Source organism: Cimex lectularius, unplaced genomic scaffold, assembly GCF_000648675.2.
Source record: "Cimex lectularius strain Harlan isolate CLEC.00 unplaced genomic scaffold, Clec_2.1 scaffold42, whole genome shotgun sequence".
In the NCBI taxonomy this organism is placed as follows: Eukaryota; Metazoa; Arthropoda; class Insecta; order Hemiptera; family Cimicidae; genus Cimex; species Cimex lectularius.
This window is the reverse complement of record NW_019392754.1, coordinates 3,744,904-3,764,946: the sequence shown is the minus strand read 5'-3', so window position 1 is coordinate 3,764,946 and position 20,043 is coordinate 3,744,904.

Sequence of the window (20,043 nt, the reverse complement as noted above, 5' to 3'; positions counted from 1 at the left end):
TTTCCTAAAATAAATAGGCCTGATGATGACGATATAATCGCCGAAAGCTCGTCAAAAACTTAAAGAATTGTTGTTTTTGTTGTGACCTCACTGAAGATCCTTTTGTTCAAGTTATCCAAAAAGCAGGTCGATACATCATCTCGTCTTTAGAAATAATACAATTTAACACAGAACAATCACTCTCACCACTTTAGCTTTGTGCTCCATTTTTATGTGTTTAACAAAAGTCATACATACAAAAAAATCATACATACATAATCTGTATCCACTACATTAACATGGGGTCGCGGTAGCCGAGTGGTTAAGGCGTCAGACTCTCGGCTAGTAGATCCCGCGGTCGTGGGTTCGATCCCCACCGTCGCCTCTGGACTTTTCTGACGCCTAAGGGGACCGGTGGCCGCAATTGAAAGAAATTGACACCGCACTCATGAATGGAAGGGGGGGGATCGGGTCTCAGCGACCCTGAATTTGGTCCCAACCCCCTTCAAAAATGAGTTTCTTCGATGGAAGAACACCAGTACAACGGGGGCTCAAGTTCACATTTGTGTTGCGAGCCCTCCCCCAAAATATGGAGCCAGGGATAAAGTACAATAAGCTTTACAGCTCAGGTGCAGTGCTGAGGGGGGAACTCCTCCAGTCACTGGTATCCAAAAAAAAAAAAAAAAAAAAAAAATTACATTAACATCGTAATAACATTGTAATATCATTGAAGTATTGCCAGTGAGTTGTTTATCTACTCTTGTTTTTAATTGCATGTATATTTCTTACTTACCGTGGTACTTGTTACCGAAATGTAGGTAGTTGTAATGCTATGAAAATTAAATTTAATATTTATCCTCCAGCTCTTCATTTTTTGGTTGATTACTCTTTTTAAGGTTTCTTGAAAAAAATTGAACTACGCCAACCTTTTTAAGTATTTTTATTTTTGGTAATGCATTTCGGGCTTATGCCATCTTAATCAGACATGTGCTGGAGTTACAACCCTACTCCTAGAATTAACTGTAAATGCATCACCAAAAGTAAAAACTACTTAAAAAGGTTGGCGCAGTTCAATTTCTTTCAAGAAACCTTAATAAATATTTAGTTTGTAAGTGATGGGTGAATTAGGGTAGAAAGTTCAAGTGAAACCCCGGCTGAAAGAATAAAGATAGAGATAAAGATGTAGATTGACGGTTATATGTATAAATAGAAAAAATACATACAAACAGAGTGAGATACAGTTCAAGTTACCTATTTCTATTGCACTGTATAAAGTTAGTTTTAACTATAACAATGCACGAAAAGAAACCGCAGCAGATAAAATACTGCTTTACTAAAAAGTTTTTTTTGTCAGATAAAATATAAATTCAACTGAGACATTTTTAAATGTGAACGTGAAATGTGTTGTGTATGAACGTTGAGAATTTTCATTTTACCATGTAGTAAAAAGTGTGGACACACGATGACTACAATGTTTCTGTGTTTCGGTAGCTTCAGGCGTAAGTTGTATTTTTTAAGGCCAGAATAAAGATACACCGTGCAGCGGACAGTTCCAAGACCTTTGTTTTTTGAGAGAGAGAGTCGCTCCTATAAAAAAGATTTAATAACCAAGGCCGGGTTTCTTCAATGGAATACAAATCATCCTAATTTCCCCGGCTTTTTCTTTTTTAAATCACACCTCACCGATATAATACGTCAAGATTTTTCTTCAGCTCGGAAATTGCCTTGCAATCATCACACGTCTTTTTTTTAAGCGTGCCCTATCCAGTTCCTTCTTGCATTTTGAGATTCGCCTTCTTATCTGAACCGATAAATCCAAACTGAAGGAGCCAATTAAGATAGCGTTTGCATTTTGATTAATGATCGCACGTAATTAGTTCACGGGTATCGGTTACAACAGTAAACCAATGTTGTGATTCTCTTTTCCCAATGTTTTGTCATTTGGTTTATTAGGATGTGTATTATCGTACCGCACGGGTCAGTAGTTAAAAAAATTACGTATTGAATCTTTTCCGAATCATATACTATAAGCATAGATTATTTGCATTATAGACGGTACACCTATGCGATGTGTATTATATTATATTAAGAAAATCATTAGGCACAACCATTTTAATAATTCATATTATGTAATAATAATAATAATAATAATTTTTCACTAAAACAGGCTTACATTTTTAAATAAGTCTGATTTAAATAGGAATAATTACCGAAATGGAAAAGTGTAATTTTTTAAATACTTAAATTACTAAGTTTGTTTAAAATAGAGAAAACGAAAAGGTTGTATGTTTCCAATTAAGTTTTAATTTCTAATTTTATATATAGTAATATTCTATATAGTAATATATAGTACAGTTGAGGTTTCGGTTAGACTTTACAAAAAGAGAGAACAAATAAAAGCTCCGGCTTTCGTTAGAGACCGACCCCGACGTCATACCAATACTCTATCACACCCTTTGAAAAAGAGAAAAAAATTGTAAGGAAGAAAAATGGAGCCCAGCACGTACTAAATCGTTGATTTTTTATATCTTATCTTTATAAATGTTAGAATCAAGGGAAATCAATAGAATAGAATTTGTTCGGAGCTAATCCCAATATGTCAAATAAACAAACATATAAATCAAACATATCATCAAGAGGGGTCGGTGGCCGCAACGTTTAGGCATTGACACAGCGCTCATCACTATATGGTAAAGGTCTCGGGTTCGAATGCAGGGCCGCTGAATGATACATTGATTACCAAAACACGCAGTTAAAATTTCATCTATTGTATATGAGCTCTTCTAAAGGTTTTCCTAGAAGATTTTAGTTTCTTTATTGAAGAACAGAATTCATCTCAAGGGTATCGAAGATTACATTGCTTAAGAATGGCTTTCCTGCGATACGTTGTGTTGTTATCTCTTTATAGTCGACGTTGGTTATCTGTTAATAGACCCATGTTGTTAGTTTTTAATTCCCTTCGATTGAGTAGAATTTCTTCTTTGACCAGTTCTATTAGCTTTGTGAGTAGCCTCTTAGCTTTTCTTACTCATGGTGTACGTCCTTCTTTGTTGTGTTTTTAATTAACCCAATTCCAGTTCTTTTTTAATGTGGCTATAGTTTATATCACGAAATGTCTGTGCGCATACGTTTTTCCGAGGCATATTTTGTTGCTTCGTTGCTTCAACTTCGTAGGATCCACCTTAGCGTCAGTTTATTTGTAGATCCTTTATTATTTTTAGTGTTCAGGCCGTTTCAGACCAGTTTTGAGATAATCTTGTAAGCTTGAAGAGTCTTTTTGAGCTATCTGGTTATATGATAATAATATTAATGCTGCACCGTTGAGATGTTTGCTCTGTATTTCATGTACACATGTTTCCATGTTCGGCATTAAAAATTATTGTGGAGGAGGTCAGACCTATGTGGTGCTCATAGTTTGGCCTATTTATGAAGCTGTAGGAGTTCTCCGTTCTTTTCCTTACTATTTCCCATCTTTGGACCACCTGCATACTATAGAAACTCCTGATTTTTTCTTTTTATATTTCATCTTTACATAATTCTCGGGAATCAAAGTTTATAATTTTATCGCAATACCGAATATATATTTTATTTATAGTTAGGCCCCTTTAGGCCCATACCCGTACCTTTTACCAATATTGGGCTATCTAAATACCAAAGAAGAACTTCAGGTTTTTCCTCATTTTATCTTTCCACTGTGCTCCCTTTTGTTGAATGATTTTTCAAAGTCTAGTATTTTAATTTGGTTGATAATATATATAATAATACATATATGATATGGCCAACATTTTTTTGACTACTTCAATTCACTGATGAATTTTAAATTCCTCAATCGCTGCAACCATTTTCATAAGTATATATGGGGTGTGGAGGGTGGTAGCTTGTGGATACGTTCATTACTGCGGTGGGTGTTGTTTTAAGAGACTTTAAGCCTTTTCTTCGAACCTTTTGTAGTGTTATGACCGGACCTCTGCGTTTATTTTCGACCAGCATATGGAACTTGAATGTGGGATCCAACCATAAGATCATTTCACGATTTTATCACCAAGTTCTACCCTAGAGGCTTTGGCATATCGTGCTTTTGCCTTTGCGATGGCTTGGTTCTCTTAAGGTGTGACTTTTACTTTAATTTCGGTCAAGAGCTATTCGTAAATATGTAACTTCTTCGGAATACTGTATTTCTTGATTTCGTAGTGTCAGTACTGTAAAGCTTATTTTTCCACTGCAAAAATTTCTTTATTATATAATGAAAGTTTTACCGAATAGTATATGCACAATGGATTTTATAATAAAATTGTTTTTGTATTATTAATTTTGTATCTGATTTTGATAAGGTTTGAAAACCAAATTAGCAATTTTTCAATTCGCTGTTGGATATGTTCAATGATATGTTACACGCTTACATAAGAGAAGAAAACTATAAATTCTTTCCTTATTTTGAACGTCTAGAGGAAAAAGTTTATTTACTAATAAAATTTTTGGAGGTCATTTAATAACGAAGGAAGTAATAGTTCCCTGCCAAGTTATTATGATGAAATTAAATGCCTTGTGAGCTCTAAACCGGAAGAGCTTCACTATAAGCACTTTATTGTGCAATGCACCTTGGAAGTAGAGAGAGGTTCAGAATGGAAAAAATTGGCAATTAAAGTCTCTTGAAGTTGTTGTCGCTTACAGGTTTTTTCTCGTTTTAATGGTAAGTTTATATAAGAGGATTTCTCGGGTGTTAACGTCCTCAGACGTAAGTTTACTCTCAAGAAAATCCGATTATGAGAAACAAGTATACAAGGCATTCATTCTATCTTTCGTGTGGCTCCTCTCGGACATGAGGTGACTTAACAAAACCTTATCGACGAATGGTACATGAACGGTGGGCAGTTTTGTTTAAGAAAAACATTTCAACCACGGGCGGACGTGAAAACGGCCTTTGTGATTTTAGCGGCCGGGTGTTATCATTCCTCATTCCCTCTCCGTTTTCTCTCATACGTCAACCGCCAAATGCCCTTTTGATATGTCAGCATGATAACCTAAGAACGGAAATTAACATTCTTCTTGAAATGTTTAATCTTCGAAACTTCATTTGCTAATTTAAATGTTTATCAATGTTGGAAAAAAAAAAATCAGTAAAACATCCATCACGCAAGTCACGCTTTTCGTTCATTAAAGTGTTAATAGCTGATTAAAATTTGCAAAAAAACATGCTTAACAATTTTTTTTCTTCAAAAAATCATTCAACCAGTCCTCATTTTTGTTCAACAAGTGGAACTTTATATTTTATAAGATCCGATCGATGATTTTTAATAAGTTTGGTGCTATTTTTAGAGCGGTGAGTTTTATTGAATAAGTCAGAAAAATATTACCCGAAATAGGAGCATAACTGAGTCCCAATTGAATTTTGGATCACATCACTAGACTTTACGTGAACTTACTTTTAGAAATACTGCTTATGTTGATAAAATTGGTTACAAAAAAAATATAACGCTCTGTTTTGCTCAAAACTCCTGATAATATATACGAGACTTCATTCCATTTGTGTACAACGAACTAGGTCATGTTTTGCAAAGTGTTCACAGTCCGCCTTAGATCAGCTAAAATGGCATAATGAGAGTTTAGGAAGTTAGCCTGTCCAGTCTTTCAAAACTGAAGGAACGATAACATTAGATGCATTAGATATTTTATTTTTATGTGTAATTTTATTGCAACACCATTTTAGAAGGTAATTGTTTCGGCAAAAACTATAAAACAAAAAAAACAAAAATCAATTTTTAAAACGTGAAGTGGAAGAAATGTGAGGTTCCGGCAATAGCTAGCCAGGCAGCTAGCGGCCCAAAAAAAAATTCGTTCTCATCGGTGATCTCTATGATACAGTGTTTTCTTTTGTTCTTATCTATTGGTATTTTCGAATATACTTTATAACCATATATCATGAAGACATTTTATCTAATTTTCCTAAGTTCCTTTATTTTGAGCATCAATTCTTCCTTTTGTTTTCTCGAAGTTGTCTACAAACAAAACCTGTTAATAAAAGGAATAATGAAAATTCTGCTTCACATACCCCACGCATTCGCTTTATGACACGCGCGATAGTCTTCTTCATATTGTTACATACCTTTAATATATCTCGTTTCAAAATTTTCTTTCTCATAATAAAAAGCTTATCAAATTTAAAATTGAAAAACAAACACAGTATGTTGTAGAGGTCAAATTCCCGGCTTGGTTCAAATTTAAAAAAATCTATTACAGTTCGTGGTCCGATTGACCAATTATCAATTAATTAATATTTATAAAAGGTATCGGTTGAGATAAAAAAGTCAGTGCCACGAGCGGGATTAGAACCCATGACCTTTGGCTAAATACGTTGCTGCTCTACCACTTGAGCTATCGTGACTTTGATATACTCGGACACCAACCTCTCATCTCAACCCGCCTCTGGAATTTTCCCTACTTTTTTTCCATTTTTCAAATGTCGTGTAATCTATTTGAACTCACGGGGGGTGGGTGGGTGAGTAGATGAGTGAGTGAGTGAGTGAGTGAGAGGGAGTGGGAGAGGGAGAGAGAGGTGGAGAGAGAGGTGGAGAGAGAGAGAGAGAGAGAGAAGGAGAAAGGAGCGATTATAACGTTGCATAAATTAAAAATAGAAAAGTTTACTTTTGACTTTTGTTAAAGGCCTAGGATGACCGATTTTTTTGTTGATGTGACAACTTTTCTGACTCTTACTGAAAACTTGAAGGCAAAAGGATCGACGGGCCTTGCTTTCGCAGTCCCTATGCGCACTGAGCATAGGGATCTACAAGCTTTTGCCCTTTTATTCTACGCGAGGTTTTTGTCCTCGCTCAGCTGACCTTAGGACACCTTGTTATATTTGACAGATGTACCTCCCCAGACGAATCGGTTAATTTTTGTTCTTGCTTGCTGTCTTCGTTGGATGTGTAGCCGATTTACAGGCTCCCTCTACCATTGCCTTTGCGGTTTCACTTTAACATTGTCTGTATGAGACTTTCAGAAAAGCGAAGCCAAGAAGCTTGCTCTCTACGTTTGTCCGTGTATGTATGTTCATCGCAGAACGCCGAACTCGAGAACGCCGGGCGAGCCGACGAATCGAGGGAGCGTTTACCGTGCTAGGAGACTTGTAACTAGTAAATCAAAAATTGGCTTACTGAGCCTTTGCGGTTTCGCTTTAATATAGTCTGTACTAAGACTTTTATGGCTTGACTGAGACTTGCATGGATTAACCTTTGAGACAAGTATATGACTACTGGCAGTATCAACAATAGAACTGCTGTGGGAGCGAACTGTCGGCTTGAGCGCACGAGTTACCGGCAAGCAAAACAGACGCTTGCTCTCGAGGTGTGTCGTTGTATGTATATGTACGCCAAGGAACGCCGTTCTCGAGCCCGCCGGACGAGCTGACGAACCGGGTTGCCGGGACCGAAGTCCGGTACAACGGCCGGGCGCAAGTACTGACTGAGTTCGTTCACAAAATCCTCATGCTCGTAGGCATGTAACATACCCCTCGTGAGGGTTGCACAGTGTTCTCACAAATGTCAACGGTGGGACGGGCCAGAGTCTACGGAAGAGGTGGCCGTGAGGGGCGACATCCGGTACTGTTAGTTTCTCACAATCTGGGAGTCGGGAATCAGCCATTGGGACTTGTCCGCAGCCTAGGGCGTGAGCACTTTTTTAACTGCGGTGGTACTATTTCAACGACGCCATGAGAGGAACTGCGCGCCAAGGCGTTAGTCAAAGCCGTCCGGATGCCCGGGCGAAAACGCCTTCTGCCCAACTCCATACCCCATTTTTTTGTTGATACTACGTGGAAAAACATAGACGAGTCCGCGAGTTCTTGAATAATGTCTCTTAGGAGTCTAGGGCTTTTGACATTACTCAAACGCTTTTCGGATGTGCGCTATCTTCACAGAGAAACAGTAGACGGCACAACTAAAAAACGCGTTGGAATAACTACCACGCTAGTGTTGACGTAATCAGTTATTGACGTAGTGCCGTATTGCATAATTATTGACTGTTGACAATGTTGAATTCACCGACTTGAAGACGAACACCCATCATGAACTTTAATTTAATTTTTTTTCAATATGAATTTCCACCATTGGTTATGCATATATTTTAATGTTCTTTTTGTCGGATAAACAAACGAACATAGTAACAGAAAGTGTTAATATTCATTAATTTTTATTTTGCAACCCATAACACCTTTGAATCCAAATTTGTATAAACATCAAAAAATATTTTTTATATTATTATTTGTCTAAATATTTTTTCTCTCAAATTGTTTGCCTTCCAAATACCTTTGATTTTTTGAAAATCATAAAAACTTGATAATTTAGAAACAACTTCTTTGATCTACAGGGCTGTATAATTATATAAAACACGTAACGACATAACTTTGGCTTTCGAAAATAATTTTGAACCGGAGAATTAAAATAAAGTTACTGTCTGAGGAGGTTTTGACCCTTTCCCCTTTTCAAGGGTTGGTTTTAAATTTTTTAGCATACTTTACTGTAAGCGTCGTTTGGTGTTTGTAACTTTTTATGAATGTATCTCATATAATACATTTTAGCTTTTAATTATTTACTTATCCTACGGATAAAGCCAAATCGACTGATAAATGATAACGTTAAACATATGCCCAACAATGGCACAAAACCCTATTAAAAATAATAATAATTACTAAATATTCTTTCTACACCGCTCCTGGGGCTCATTGGCATGAATGCTGAATTACAAAAAAATGTTTTATAAAAATCTATGATGCCACGCCCATGGCCTCATCTTGTGACCGTTTTAACTTTCATTTATTTTAATACTATTGTTATTTACAAATTATTGATGGTGCAAACTAGAAGAAAAACCAATCTCAAGGCGAGGATTGCATAAAATACTTTATGTTTAGCTGAGATGAACTTTCCTCGTTTTTGGATTACGATACTGTTTTTCTTGTACTGATTTGGAACAAAAGATTCAAGCTTTCCTTTTAATCAAAAAGTGGAAATACATTGATGATTACTTTTATTTTTATTATGCTGGACTGGTGAGGATATTTCAAAGTGCAGATTGTACATTTTGGGTATTTTTGTTTGAAATTGGTAGTGTTGCTATATCTCCAAAAAAAGAATTTAAATGAAAATAAGTCATGAATAAACCGACCAAACAATTTATTCGGTCAAAGTCTACCTTGTATTAATGAAGTTTTGAAAGCATGCCCTGGGGACGTGTCGAACCAACGCAATGTTGACCCCAAAAGATAAACACAACTATCAGCAATACGACGGGAATCCAAACGTAATTGTTTTTCCCTTTTTCCAAGCCTGTGCGGCTCGGTCAGAGAAAAAACCTAATACTCGCCTGTATAATAGGCTAACTTAGGTCAAATGGGATGGTTCGCTCTAAATTACCAGAGGGCGTTATTTCTGCCCAGACCGCAAAGTGCCGTGGAATGCCATCACTGGAAATGCTGGAATTGTCGTTAAAACAACCGCTGGTTAGCCGTAACGTGTTTGGACAAAATTGTTGACCAGCATTCATTCGAGAGTATTTTGTTGTTGCTAAAATTGTTTCTTAAGTTGTTGATTGTGGCGAAAATCACTACAAAATAATCGTTGTATATAGAGCGAAAAAATTAAATTTTAACTTTAAAATGTTGTACATTAGGATAGAGATGAAAAAGGCGGCCCCAAGGCCTTCCGCACCACGACCTGAGTAGGTCTATTGTGCTGTTCTAAATTTTACAACTCACTGACCAGCTTCAGGTTGTCGATCAACCTCCATAGCCTTGCCAGCGGCTCTTTAGTGTAGAATCTAGATTGCGGCTTTTCCTCTCCTTTGGCGAAAATTTGCATCCACATAGACCTTCACACAAGCGTAAAATGTGTTCTGCGGTCGCCACTTTTTCAGAATCTGCACAGTGTGTCTTCTGCTTGTACTCCTACCTGGTGCATATGCCTTCGGAAGTTTCAGTGTCCAGTTTATTAACAACAAAATATTTTTTGAACAAATTTTTAATCAGTACGTAATTTGCAGTAATAATCACTACTCTTTAAATTAAAAAAGAACGTCTGAAAACTACATTCTAATAACTCTCCCCGGTTGTATTTATTTTAAGGACGTGTCTAGGTCCCATAATAACATTGTATGGCTCAGCACAAACATCATAACCGATTGAGAGCGTAGCTCAGCAGTAAATGTCAGGGTTTATACGATTCTTACTAGTTATCTAGACTTCTAGTGGTGGTCGGAGGGTTGAAATCTCATCATCAATTTTCATAAAATAATTAAATGAAATTCTCAAGCTCTATGAAATTTATCAGGCATTAAAAAGAGTTCTTCCTGTTATCATTAATTTTTAATGATTAAGTTTTAACCGAATTAAGTTAGTGTTAAATAAAAGTGTTCATGAAAATGTTCAACGATCAATAAACGGAAATCCATTCTTTGACAATGACGGTCCACCTCCGAACAGCCAATCGCTTTCTTACGCATGATGGAAACTCAATAATGTGAAAATTTTATTGGAGTTTGGACAAACGCTTGGCGATCCCCGATACGCCTTTTTGTAAGTGCAGACTCGTGTTTCAGTGAAATGAAAATCCGGTTGGAATCAAAAAGTCCGTTACATTGAAAATATTTCAATTTGGTGAATTCCGCCGTGTGAACTGTGAACAGAAAAGTGAAAGAGCAAGGTCGGGCACAGTTGTCCGGTGATGCTTTGATTATTTGATTTTCCAAAATGTACATGAATATGGAAATAATCATAACGAGTTCCATTTCGGGTGTGTGGATAAACGGGCGAGCTTTCCAATGGCTCATGCTGTGTCATATCTAGATCAATAGACGTGGTTCCAATATCGAAAAACGTTGGAAATCAAACGCCCCCATCCAAATTGCCTAATAATCCAACTGAAGATATAATATTACTACTATAAAAGACGAGTCACATGAGATATTCACGATTGACATGACGTAATAAATTATATTTACAATGGTATATCTTTATTTGAAAAAGTTTCATTTTGAACTCCATCGAAAAAGAGAGAGAAGAGAGAGGGAGAAAGAGAGAGTGAGAGAGAGAGGGTGAGGGAAAGAGAAAGGGTGAGGGGGAGAGAGAGAGAGATGAGGGAGAGGGAAAGGGAGAGAGAGAGAGAGAGAGAGAGAGAGAGAGTGTGAGAGTGAAAGAGACGGGAGAGTGCGTGAGAGAGAGAAAGTGAGAGAATGAGGGAACACCTATTCTAATTGAACGTAACAATGCGTGTAGTACTCAATGTTGGTTTCATTGACGTTCCAATAATCAGGCCGAGTCCTCGTATAGATTTATACTTATTATGTCCATGATTAATTTTTTAACAGATCAAATTTAAATTACATGTTGATAAAATTATACTAATTTGTTATGGACTTACTCGGCTACCCCGCTGTCTCCTGTATCGTTAATATACAATAGTAGAAATAGCGGCACTAATGGTAGTAGTAGCAATAAACACATACAAACGTTTTAGAAACGTTACCAATTAGACTCTTCGATTTTTTAAACATAATATGTATAAAAACGTAACGATTAAACCTAATCTTATTTAACGGATATAATTAACCAGCCGATCCATCCCATAGTTTAGATACCAGTACTTTTTATATTGTACTATCTAGGAGTAGTCTTTCTATTGTACTGTTACGCGTAATACTATCCCACTTAGCCGTTCACTATTTTGTACGGGCAGTTACAATTATCCAGCATTTTGAATCAATGATATGCTCCATTTCCGTCCGTCAACCCATTGGTTTATTTTATAATAGTAGGTTGCGTTAATCTCGTTATCACTACTACCAAATACAACCTCATTTCCTCATCTTTTCCTACGTTATAATTTTTCTATCCACTATTTCAATATTTCCATTGCGCACTTTGTATGAACATAAGTGAAGATAAGTAGAATGCAAAGACCATTTATTTAATCATCAAACATACAGTTGACATGAAGGTAGTATTGGGCATAGGTAATTTTCAATTATCAGTTTAACCTAAATTTTAAGCAAGTTATAACGCGATAACAAATATGAATAAATAATGTACCTGAGGTATAACTGTTTTACATTCTTGTAATATGTTCAATTTGCCAAATCAACTCAAAATTTTATTCAAATTATACAATACATATAAGGTTTATGTTAATAACTAATAAAGGTTAGGTGTTAGAACATACGGACATCAACTTTATTTTTATTAAATTAAACGTGTACTGGAAAAAATATTGTGATTGATATGTTTTTGCTCATTTTGTTTTTTAATGCTAATATAAAATTTAAGAAAAATAAAACATTATATGAGAAATTAAGGATGTTCGTCTTACACGAATACAACATCTCAAGGGATTTTATGATAATGGATTGTAGTCTTTACTTTTTTTTTTGGGGGGGGAGGGGTTATCTACTATAATTCATAGAAAAAATTGAAATTTTTATTCATTTATTCATACCAAGTATACCATTTGAAAACTTATTAAGTGAAGCAGTTTTTTTTAAAATTCACCAATATCTAGGAATAAAATAGTTTCTGTATCGATCCAGATTTTAAGCATTAAATGCTCAAAGTCAGACTGTGTAATAAATGTACAAATACGTTTTCAAATTATTGTAAAATATTTATTGTTGAAATGCAACTTTGTAGAAAGTGACCACTGTCTATAATCTGAATTGAAGAAAGTATTTGTAAATTTATTGCACAGTCTGACGATGAGCATTTAATGCCTGAAATCTGGAACACTACAAAACCCAATTTGTGAGAAGAACCACCCTTTCAAATTTTGAATTGATATACTTGCTAAGCCACCACTCACTACTACTATAATCACTTGTTTATCTCTATGAAGTTTTGAAATTGCGTGGTAAATTTTTAAACAATTGAAAGATTTTCCAGTGTTTCATTTGCATAGGTTTTTACTAGCGAAACGGCCATAAATCGGATTTATTCATTCGTTAGACAATTTTTTGTTAATTTTAATTATGTAACAGAAATTTTTTCTAGCAAGTACGGTTTTTTATTTTTATTTTTTACTCACTCTATAGTCAGTTTATAGTAGGTTTTCAGATTATAGGTAAAGGATTTTTCCTTGAGTGGGAAGCTAGTTAGATTGCCTGAAAAAATGAATTATGGTATATTCTTGACTAAGCGATTTAAAAAACCTGTTTTCGCGTCATTCTATGCCATTTGTAGAGTACTATCACCGAATCCTTTTTTGAACTACATAGCGAACCACTCTGTCAAAACTACCGATATACATACTTTGGTCGATATCTTTCAAAATTGTAACTGTTTACCGTAATGTAATGTGAACCAACACGCTTGGGTTATTGGTTCAAAGCATAATGAAATATAACTCTCAATAACAATTATTTTGGTACATGTAGTTTATGAGGTGCACGAATGTTGTAGTCATTGCTTTTATGTTTAATTAGTATAGCGAATGCTATATTAATTAAATGCGCCCAGTTAATGATAAAGATGAATTAAATTGGATGATAAAGCATTTCAGACCCAACGATTCCATGGATGTTTCAATAAGAGGTAGAGTAGCTCGCAATCTACGTGGGTGTAGAAAAGGCAGTTGGTCTTTTAAAAAGCAATCAGATAAAAACACTCTTCTTTACGACAGTCAGTCTAATTATATTAGATTTTATATATAATCTACATAATTACTATACATTGAAGTCAAATATAATTGACATAACACCGAAAGAAGGAGCAGTCATTTTTAGATTAGATAATATTCAATAAGATTTGATTTTGTACATAAGATTATACCCAAGTTATTAACCTTTGGAAAATTGAATTTTTCCAGAATTTACTTTCATTTTATGCAGTTTTGAAAGGTCACTATAATTGATCTGCTTTTTAATTGCAAGTGTGATAAATAATGAGATGTAATTCCCTATATAAATGGTTAATGGTTTTTGTGTAAATTTGTATTTACTTTTTTTTATGGTCTTACATTTCGTATTCACTTCCTTGTTCATATCCAGGGATCTCTTTAATTGATTTTTCATATCTAGTGTAAGGGTTTTAATTACGATTATACATTTGATTTAATGAATAATTGTTTATCGAATTTATTTAATGGAGTAAAATGTGCCAGATAACTAAGTCGCCTGGTCAGCCGAAGGCGAACTGTGAGCAAGCGGGGAGAAGCGGTCCCTCGGGACTTAGTTGTCTTGTGCCGCCGTCGAGAGTCGCTCCTATCGGCCCTGGTTCGTATCCCGCTTCAGTCGTTTGGCTGCTTCCAGGCAGGTCGTTTGTCGTATCCCCCGTTTATCCCGAAAACGCCCGATTCAGCCCAGAACACCACGTGAACCGCATCGGATACAGCCCGGCCCTGCCCAGTGTCAAGTGATACCGCTAACCAAAAATAGTGACCGGAAGTAGACCCCGAGGATTTTTCTTCCCATGAGAAATTTCAAAGTCTCCGGGTGTCGTGGATTCTCGCCTGTCGGATTTCAGTTCGTTTGACAGCTGTGATCTTGTTTGTTATTTGGAACGAGTGGTGAATAAACCAACTGGGCCGAGTTACAGCCGAGAAAGGATTACGATATATTATTACCTGGGAGCATTTTGAAGGTAATATCTTTTTCCTAATGACCTACGATTTCCCTTTTAACCGTACTCAAAACATGATTTATGTGCTTTTATAAAATTATGGCGATCTACATGCAGTTTTGCAATAACCACGTGAAAGACGACCCTTTGCCCTATAATATTGGCTCTGTAATGTAATATTCTTAAAAAAAAGTCTATACTTAAAATATGCCTATTATTTCATATTATTTTTTATTTGTTTAAAAATTAATAATTTAAACGGAAAATCTTTCGTTGTTATTACTTATGCTATAGCTTTATGCTAAGGTGTTACGATTATTTTAGTGAAATTACGAAAAGTCTTGTCAAAAATATATTTGCCCTCATATTTGGTTTTATACAGTCAATTACAGTGAACCTCTAAATTCCGATAACACTATTTATGCAATATACGCGAAGTACGAAACGTAAATATTATGTCAGAATAAATTGTATGTTAAAAAAATAACAATAAAAAAGAAAATTATCGCTATATTAAAAGAATTACCTAGTTTAACTGGATTTTCATATTTGGCTAATTTAATGATATTTCTGGCGTTCAACAACGTATAAACTCTCCCATGAGAACTGAGTATTTATTTAGTTAAATGCCATAGTTGTTCGTGATTAGATTCTAGAAGGTGGGAAATAAGTTTCGAATAAATTATTAAATCGATATTCTTCTCGTAAATATGGAAAAACAAGGACTTTTCCATCACGATGATGTTATACTTACTACCAATTCGCGTTGTCCGCAACGTGATGTTTTCGAAAAAATATCCGTAAAGAACTATTACAATGAAAATTTGTTCTATTATATCGACAGGACATTAGGTTACGATAAGAAATCGAAATTTCTAATAATAGGGTTGTTTTTCGATTTTCTCTCGCGTCTAATAACATATGAGCGTAAGGGTGGCCTAAAACTGGGGTAAACTAAATTCTTTAAGTTATATATAGAAATGCTTTAGTATTAAATATCCAGAATTTGTAATATTGTTTTTTTATTAGTTGGTAAATTGATATTCTTCTCGCAAATTCGGTATAAACAGAGAGGGCTGACTTCACCGCTAAGAAGTGCTTTGCTGTTGTACAAATACGAGATGTCCTCAATTTATTAACATGGTTCGTAAATAACAATAAAATGGCAATGATTTTCAACAATATGAACTGAAGACAAGACTGATCAAATATGGGAATTTTTTACGATTTTCCCGCGTGTCTAATTACTTATGAACGTAACGACAACTTACAACTGATTATATAATCAAGTTATGCTTCAAAAACTTTGAAGATTAAGTAATAGAACTATCTTTATTACATACTGTTAAATTGATATTCTTCTCGCAAAAACCGAAAAACAACAAGTAACTGTTATTGATATTGTACTTATGGGGTAGTGCGAGATGTCCGCGAAGGAACGTTTTCCTAAAGGGTTCGTAAAGAACAACTAACATGAAAATGATCTTCAATTATATGAATACATGACAAGATTTTATCGAGAAAAAAAAAATACCGAACACAACTGAGACCCTTTCCGATTTCCCCAATTATTAACTTCTTATGTGTTTACCTTTTTATTAACTTGCGATTGGCAATTGATTAAGTGATATATGACAACGCTTTAAGATTAAATATCTAGTAATTTAAAAATACATTTTTAATAAGTTGTTAAATTGATATTGTTCATGCAAATACGGAACAAAAGCAGGGAGTTATCCGTCAAGACAATGCTATCTAGTAATAGGTGCTGTCCCAAATGCGATGATTTCGTAACAATATAAGTCAGGAACAATTATAATAAAAATGATCTTCAATTATATCGACACAAGACAAGAGTGTACTGAAAGACTTACGGAATTCCTCATAATTGGGATGTTTTACAATGTTCCCTTATGTCTAACTATTTATGAACGTTATAATCACATCTAGCTATTTATCAAGTTACGTATTAAAATGCTTTAAGATTAAATATGCAGAAGTTGTAAAGTTAGTTTTAAATAAATTGTTAAATTAATATTACACACGCAAATATAGAAAAACAGCTAGGTCTTGCCTGATACAAGTGTACAAGTGCTATGCGGTGTCCGTAACGTGATGCTTTCGTAAGAATATTTGTTAAGAACAATTAAAATGAAAATGACATTGAATTAAATGGAAATCAGACAAATGTTTACTGAACGAAAACTTGAATTTCTCATAATAGAGGTGTTTTACAATTTTCCTTTGTTTGAACTACTTAAGCATCTTATTATCGTATTTGTACTTAAAAAAAGAAGTAAATTATATGTCAAGTATAAAATAGAAAGTGGTTTATTTTACGATTTTCGTCTTGTCTAAAACTTACGAGTTTAATATTTACCAACAAATAGATTTTTATTAATTATGATCCATGATTTTTCGTTATTATCATATATATCTACAAGTTTTGAAAATTCTCGTAATATTTACGTGCGGGTAATACGCGAAATCCGAAATGCAATGCTTTCCTTACAATGTGTGGTAATTAGTGACCGTTAGTTGATGATCATTCCTTACATTGTTGGTAAATTGATAAAAATAAAAATTATGGTAAATCATAACGATAAATGTAAAGGATTAACTTGTAATAATTATACATTTCCTCGTATTTGAGTTATTTCACAATTTTCCCCCGCGTATAAATCTTTTATGTTCCTAAGAACAACTTATAACTGGCCATTTATTAAGTTACGTGTGAAAATAGTTAGTTAACGATTAGGTATCCCGAAGTTGTAAAATAAGTTTTTAATGAATTGGCTATTTGTTTTTGTCATAAATAGGCCTAATATTGAGAGACTTGTCAGTTTATGTACAGCTATATTTACAGGTAGTAATACGCGATATGCTCCGATGCTTTCCTAACAATGTTGGTATATTGATAAAATTAAAATAGTAAATTATAACGACACATGACAAGAATTAACAGTAATAATTATACAAATCCCCATATCAGAGTTATTTCACGATTTTCTCCGTCTAACTATTAATGAACCTATGAACAATTTACAACTGGGTAGTGATGAAAAGTTTTAATGATTAAGTATTCAGAAGTTGCAAACTACTTTTTTAATCAATTTAACTCTTGTTATTTTTGTCATAAGCACACGATGCCAAAAACGTGCTAGGTTTATTAACAGTTTTTATACGAATAAAAGAAAAGAAATACTTATATAGAGAAAAGGGTTAAAAAACACACAAATAAATACATAACATAAATCAAAGGCTAAAATGAAAATTATACCGTAATTTGTACAGTTGGGTATTTACAATTTTCTTTCTTTTAATTCCTCGGGAGCACAGGAACGTTTCATAACTGACTATTTATTTTGTCATGTGTGATAGTAATTAGATGATCAGAGGCTGTGAATGGAGTAATAAGTTGGTAATAAATAGTCGCATTGTTATTTTACTCAGACGTACGCCTAATGTCTAGAGGCTTTCTTGTTAAGACTACACTTACCGGATTACGCGATTTCCGACCGTTTCGTAACAATATTCATTACAACAATTGGCAATTATTTTTGGCACGTGACATAACAGTTTTCAGGAAAATAACAAATTTTATCGTTATCGGATCTGGTTACGATTTTCTGTGTGTAACAGATCCCGAAAATAAGGACGGTAATATTTCGGGGTTATAATATTTCTACGGTAGCTGTCACTCGTGATAAAAAAAAAGCGTATAGAAAATTTATAAAAATTGCTACTTTTGAATTCTTCGTAGGGACAATTTACGGAAGCAGTCGGGCTTATTTCTCACCTAGCGTGAGATAAAACCGACGGGTGACACCGTTACCGGTTAAATTATATGGCATTACATCTCAAGAAATTTAAAATTTGACGTTGGGATGTTGGTAATTGTGTGTAATTTCGAGGCATTTGCTCCTGGAGTTTAATCCGAAACATTTTTCGACGACTATTAAATACAGTATTGTTATGGTTAATCATTTACAAGTTTGTACACAGTATCCATTAGTTTCCTTAAAATTGCAATATGAAATAGCAAAAGTATAAAATGGCAAGGATAAAATAATGCAAAATCAATTTTTCCAGTATAAACTGAGTACTTGTTTATATAATTGTTTACATTGTATTTCGTATTTATTTGCTTTCTGTTAAAATAGTTTAGGCACTTTGTTTTTTGATCTGTTTACCTTGTCTGGAAAAATATGCAAGCAATTTTAACCCTTTTTGACACGGCCTTTTGAAAGTTCAACATACGAAAAACACTACTGAGCATAAAAGCAATATTTTTTGTAACATGATTTAAATCGTGATTATCCTATATATTTATGCTTATTTACTTGAAAACATGATTTCTGATTAAAGGAAAATATATTTAAAATATTATAGTTCAACATAAACCTAATTTTCGCATTTTATTAATGATCATTACGCGATATATTAATGAAAAACAACTTATCTTCTAAGTTAAATTATTTCTAAAAGAACCAAAGAGATGTGTCAAATAGTGCTAAAGGTTATAGACAAGTTTATAATTAAACTTTAGCTATATTTACAAACTTGTACATCACGTCCAGGATTTTGAAATGTACGATGATAAATTGAATTAAAACCTTTCACATATGTAAGCAATTACTGTTATATATTTTTTGACTCGTGACATGATAACTTACGGGAAAGTAACACAGTTTCGGATGAGAAAATTTAAAATATATTACATTCCCGGATGATAGAAAATTCAAAGCTTGATATGGAGATAAAATCTATTGGTATGAGTAAGTAGAGGTTTAGACAAATTTAAACCATTTTCACATTTCTACAATGTAGGTATACTAAATTTAAAGTAGATAAGAAAGAACTGAAACAATTTATTTTATAATTAAATAATAAAATGATTGGTGATAGCAAAATCGATAACGCATATAATTTTTTTAGGAAGTAAAGACAAAGTTCTTCATTTTTCATTATCCCAAAAGATTTGTAATCATAAAGAATCAATCACGTAGACAAATCAAACCCATATTCAGTTATCCTAATTTTTGGTCCATGATTTCCTTGTTCGAATTGTATGCGATCGTCTTGCTTTACTTGACTTCTTTCACTAATAAAACTAGGCAATGTTTCACCGCATGAGAAATCCTTATCTCAGAAAAAGCCTAAACCTAAAATCGTACCCAAAGCGCACCGAATAAGTTTCAACTGATGTTTATCAATTTTACGATTCTTGGAAACATAAAGTTCAAGCCACAAATAATTTTAGAGTTGCATCTTTTTTTTTAGTTTAACAAAAAATACCAGATATAAATTTCTTACTTTATTTTGTAGCAGTTGCCGAAAAAAATCTGATTTCATAATTGTCTTGCTAGACTGACAATTCTTGTACGACTTCCAATTTTCGACGTATCAAATTGTATTATTTCGTCGATATTGTTTATGTTCAAAATGTAACGTAAATTATTTTTTGTAAA